Source organism: Calonectris borealis, chromosome 16 (genome assembly GCF_964195595.1).
Source record: "Calonectris borealis chromosome 16, bCalBor7.hap1.2, whole genome shotgun sequence".
Lineage (NCBI taxonomy): Eukaryota > Metazoa > Chordata > Aves > Procellariiformes > Procellariidae > Calonectris > Calonectris borealis.
Window position 1 is genome coordinate 7,221,034 of NC_134327.1, and position 6,104 is coordinate 7,227,137.

A 6,104-nucleotide genomic window follows, 5' to 3' on the forward strand; every position below is an offset into this window, starting at 1 on the left:
TCTTAAACTAATGAAGAAATTAAAAGCCAAGGAAACTTACTGTCTTGTTCATATTCTGGATTGACTTAAGATTTCCACATATCTGACTGCTTTCTTGAAGTAAGCTCATGGATTTGAAATTTGCAAAGATCATTATTGGAGAATACTTAGTTAGATTCCTAAATTGTTAGAACTTTTAAAACGTTTTTTGCACTGAAATGCATCTCAAGGCTACATGACGCTCCAGTAGAATTTTTCCACTTTTAGGCAAACTTAATGAGGGATTCTAAAATGTCATTATTTTGAGGCTGGACTGAGTATTTATTATTAAACTGAAAATCATCTGGTGGGTTGAAATAATACCAGTAGATAGAAAGTCTGAGCGTTTCCATTACTCATCCCATCTAAGTGCATTTGATTACCATTTCCATAAATCCAGTTACATCTCAACTTTTTCATTTCATCCCCATTCTACATTTTAGAGTCCCATTTTTACTATTATTGAGTACAGCTAAATCTAGATGAAAGAAGAAAAAAAGACAATGTGGCTTTGTTTGAAATAAATACTATTTGCTGATTCACTGATGTAATAAACTTTTTTAAATTACCATTTTGAATACTTCCTTTTGTGAAAACGTGATATGCTGCTTTGAAGATGAATAAAGGAGCTGTGCAACCACAACAGTTGAAAGGAAGGAGAGAAGGGAAGAAAAAGAAAAAAAAAAGGGAAATAGAAGTTGGATTGAAGCTACAGGAACCCTAGGAGCACTGCCGGTGCCGCTAGCATGTGATACTGGCAGAGTACTCCTGGCTCCTGGCGTGGATGTAACTCATACCAGCAAAACTGTAAGCGTGTTTCTGCAGAAAGAGGGGAGTTGGGGTTTTTTCCCCCCAGTATAATGGCATTTACAGCAGTCTGTATGTGTAGTGTGGTACTGATGAGGATCACACCTATTCTCCCTGATTGTTGGCCAAAGTTTGTAGTGTAGATATGGCTTAAGTGTATAGCCATGATGTAACTTATAAAAACATAAATTATAATTCTATAAATTAAGACCTTGTATGTCCTTGAACTGAAAGCCTTGGTATATGTAACAATAATTAAATGTAAAAAAAAAAATCTGAATGTGCAGCAGTAATAATTATTTTGCAACAGGAAAATAATTACTTGTTTCTGCAAGTTACAAGAAGCACACTAAATGGAGGAATGGGTACACCGATCAGTTGACTAACGTTGCCATCAACTACCTACTTGAAACCATTCCAGCTACCTTGGTCATCTTCGCAGACAATCGGGAACTGATAACACAAACATGATGGCACCGGTTTCCTGAGACACTTATTCTGGTAGTAAATTGTGTTCTTGAACAACAAGCTATTGATGGTGTAATAGTGGTGTAAGAAAAATGGCTGCTTTAAGGAGGTTTATCCACGGGGGTATTTGCTGGTCATGAATTTTATGCCCCTCCACAGATTTTTTTCAGTGGCATAAAAAGCCCAGCGAAAATTGCTCAATGAAGAACCTCTGTTTTAGACTACTTATGACACCAGTCCATATATAAAAAACTATGTTAATTATGAGAAATGTGTTTTTATAAGTGTTTATTACTGAATATTACCTAAGGAAAAAAGATTGTTTCAATGTCCCAAGTATTTCATTCTGTATTACTCTGGCTTTTTGGTTCTTAATACAGACTGTTTAAATGATGATGTTAAAGCAGATGAAATGTACTCCAGACAAGACTGTTTTCTTCCTGAACTGATACTTAAAGGCTCTTACTTATTCTGCTGTTTTTGTATATGCTATAGAGGATTTGGTAAAGAAAAATACATCAACAAAACTGGAGTTACTACTGAAGATTTTATATTGTGAACCTGTTTCTTTCCTTGTGTGTATTTTAATGCACTATAAACCTGACAAAATACTTCTTTTCCTCTGAAGAAACCCTAGAAAGGACTCTAGTCTTAATATAAAATGGAAATTTATGCTAACAAACCCAAAATCTCTTGTGTGTATATATAACTTTCAATAATACATATCCTTTCATTGGCTTTCCTTCCCAAAAAGCCTCAACTTCCAATGTCAGTTGAATTTTTCTACATCGCCCCTCAGTTACATACACCTAAAAAGTCCACATTTCTGAGTAAGAGTAATAAGAGAGACTAACTGCTGGATGAAAAAAGGTATTTGAGGCTGAGTTCCTATCATCTGTTAAGCCTGTAGAACTGATGATAAGCAAAGCATTATAACAAGAAAACTTTGCAGCTTGTGTCACAAAGACAGGTGCCTCTGTTCTTCTGAGAAAGTAGTCCTTGAATAAGTGAATAACTTGCAGTGTAAGCATCCATCTATCTGACAGTTAATTAGATTATAGCTAGAGGCTTATGCTAGGATTGCAAAGGAACACAATCTAAAGAAAACTAGTGCTTGAACTCCAGATCTAGCGGGGAGATTCTCTTCTGAGATCTCTTTTGTAAGGGACTTCTTACTCCTGGTTTAATTTCTGCATATTCTTTGTGCTAGTTTTGTTGCAAGAAGTACACTTATAGAGACCTGGGATTTTGACATCTGCCATCAAATAATCTGGAGGAACACAAGCCTGGTACTGGAACTTTTGGGATGCACACAAAGGGAATAATCTTAAACCTCAAAGACCTGTTTACAGCAGAAACGATTGCTACTTGTACATCCCTTTTGCTAGGAGAAAGTATAAAATTAGGGATATATAGAAACATCCTCTTAAATAAGTAATGAGGTAGAATGGCTTGCAATTATGTCATTTTAAATCTTAGCATTTATATGTGTGTTACAAATGGCTTAAGGAAAAATACATACTTTCATAACCAGACAAAGTTAAATTGAGGGCTACAGCAGAATATGTTTAGTGTACAGCGGTAACACTGTAAAGTAACAAACCTAACTTCCCTTGTAAGAGTAACTATTAAATTGTGAACTTGCTAAATTAAAAGCACACTCTTTATAGTTTATATTCATTGCATGCTGTATTAAGCAGAAATATTTCTTATCCAGAGATTAACTTATTTTTCCAAGACAGCTCTATTAGCTATGTCAAGCACCTTTCAAGAGAAAATGATCATACTAAGTCAGTTAAACCACATCTAGTAAAACTTAGTCATGTCAGACTTAAAATGTTGCAGAAGAATGTGCTTGGATGAGACTGATATATGAAAATTTTGAATTTGAGTCACTAATAATAGTCCCTTTAGTTTTATCCTATTAATGCTATGCTGACCCAGTACAGTCAGGCGTCAAACATACTGTTCAATCATATCTTACAAGACTCGCCTGGCTTGTTTTCCGAGCAATGTCCGAGTCATCTGACTTTTTCTGTTTTGTGTTAACATGTCACAGTAATATGTTGATGTTTTATTAAAATGTGGCTGCTCTAAAATATGCAAAGCCTATGTAGAGACAGGAGCAAGGTTAATACAATTATCAGATTATAAAACACGACAGCTAGTATCACATGCATAAGTTCTAGAAGTGCTGAAAAGATTTTAATGAGTCTGCCCTATTTGACTACTCTGCATGTTCCTAGCCTTTCAGTAATTTCTCTAATCAATACTTCATATGACCACATGGCAACAAATGATAGTTTTTCTTTTTCTTAGCCAGTTTCATTTTGTTCATTTGTACAAATCACACAACAGAAAATTAAAACTTCCAGGATATTTTTTCACTGTAAGTCTGTGGAAGCCTTGAGGCCACCAACTAGTCCACTGTTGCTCCAAGAACACTACCAGCAGAACAAAAACATAATCACTACATAAAGCAGCTTGTCAAGAGACTAGGGTATTTTAATTCCTTTCTCTTTGTACTGGTACACTGACAGAGCAACAAATTTTGTGGGAAGACATCTGATGAGAAGGAATAAAGCTGTAACTAGAAAGGCAAATAGGAGGAAAAAATCTAGAGGAGAAGAATGAATGACTAAGACTCCTAATTTCATGTGTATTTAACCCCTGGTTATGCACAGCTGCGTTATCCAGGCAGCAGCTTACCTGTGTGATGAATGCAGACAGCCCAAAGCTGCCGTGGCACACACAGCACTGGGAGAGTGAGGCCAAAATAGTTCCAGGCTAGATTTGATCTCAAAACAATGCACTTATCCAGTGTGGAACCGGATGGAATAAGCATCCCACAACTAAGCTACTTCCATGTAGCCAGTCAATGCATTTCTAAACTGAAATGGAGATGCAGCAGTTCTGCCTTTACTGTTCACACATAAGGAAGATGGCATGTGATAATCTCAACTGTAGTGGAGTTCAAGATGCTGAGAGGTGCGTGAGGAAGATGAATAGCAGAGTACAGCCCCTGGGCTTCAGGAGAAAGACTGGTTTATTCAGAGAACTGGTAGGCAGGATCCCATGGGAGGCAGCTTTGAAGGGCAAAGGGGCTCAGGAAAGCTGGCAGCAGGTCTTTAAGGACAACCTCCTCCAATCATAAAAACAGTCCTTCCTGATACTCAGGAAAACAAGTAGATCTATCAGAAGACTGGCTTGGCTAAACAGCGAACTTACAACAGCACTCCAGTGCAAAAAGACAGTAATATAGGAGGTAAAATCAGCAATAGGCTGTGAAGAAGGAATCTAGAAACATTGCTCAGGCATGTAGGGATTGTCTTAGGAGAATAAAAACTCACCTACAGTTGAAACAGGCCAGGATGTCAAGGGCAACAAGAACTTCTACTGCTACAGTAGTAGCAAAAGGCTGAACAAGGACACATGGGATGATTGCTGAGTGGGACAAGTGATTTTGGGTCCAATTGGGCTGCATTCAATGGTGCTGAGAGCTGGCTGAAGTCAGAGCAAGACTCTGTCATCTTTGAAAGGAAATTGAGGGAGGGTCCCAATGACTGGAGAAAAGCAAATGTTCCCCCACCTTTAGAAAACACCAAGAGGAGAATCTGGGAGCCACAGACCAGTCATGCTCACTTGGTCCCTGGGAAAATCATGAAGTCCTCTTGGAATAGATTTTTGGGCACATGAAAGAGGTGCTTGGGAACAATTGGCGTGGATTGACCAACTGCAAATCATGCTGACCGACCCGATTACTTTCTATGACAAAATGACTAGATTTGCAGATGAGGGGAAAGGAGTGGATGGTATTCCCCTCAACTCCAGCACAGCTTTCAACGGTCTCCCACAATCTTCTTGTATCCTAAACATTGTGGTCTGGGTGTGGCCAACTAGATGGCTAACAACTGGTTGGACAATGGGGCTCTGAGGGCTGAGATAATGGCTTGTACCCTACGTCAGGGCCAGTAACAAATGGGGTGCTGCTGGAATTTATGCTAGGACATGTTCTGTTCAGTATCTATCAGTGACGTGAAGCATGGCCACATCAAGTTTGCAGATGACATCAAACTTAGGGACCAATTAATAGCCTTGAGGGCAGGGCTCATGTACAGAGGGACCTAGACAGGCTGGAGGGATTAGGCAACACAAACCTTTTGATACTCAACAAAGGCAAACGCGAATCTGCATTTGGGAAGGAGTAGCCCCTTGCGACAACACTGGGGAACAACTGGCTGGGGAGCAGCTCCGCCGGAAAGGGCCCGGGGGACAGCAAGCTAGACGTGAGCCACCCAGACACGTTCCCTGGAAGCACAGGCGGCCAGCACCGTCCCGGGCTCGACCAATACAGCACCATCAATAGATCGGGCGAGTAGGACAAAACCTTTGTTTTCACCGCGAGGACGCTCAGCCACAGGAACAGGTTGCCCAGACAGGGAGGCCGCGACGCCCCGACTGGACGCAGCCCTGAGCAACCAGGTCTGCCCGCCGGCTGGCCCCGCTGCTGGAGCGGGCGGGGCTGCAGGCCTCCGCGGCCCTCTCCCAAGCTGACTCAGCCCGGGAACCCGTGACTCCTCCCGGGGGCTGCGCGACCCCCTGGGGCGAGGCTGCCTCCCGAGGAAGCGACGGCGCCCGCGGCCGCGCCCGGCTCGCGGCCAGCGTCCCCCCCGCGCCACGCGCGGCGCCAGCACCTCACGCACGCTCCCGCGCGGCGCCCGCCTCCCGCCATGCAGCGCGAAGGGCGGGTCGGGGCGGAAGGGCAGGGAGCCCCGCCCCCTCCCGGCCCCGCCCCGCGCGCACCCGCCCCC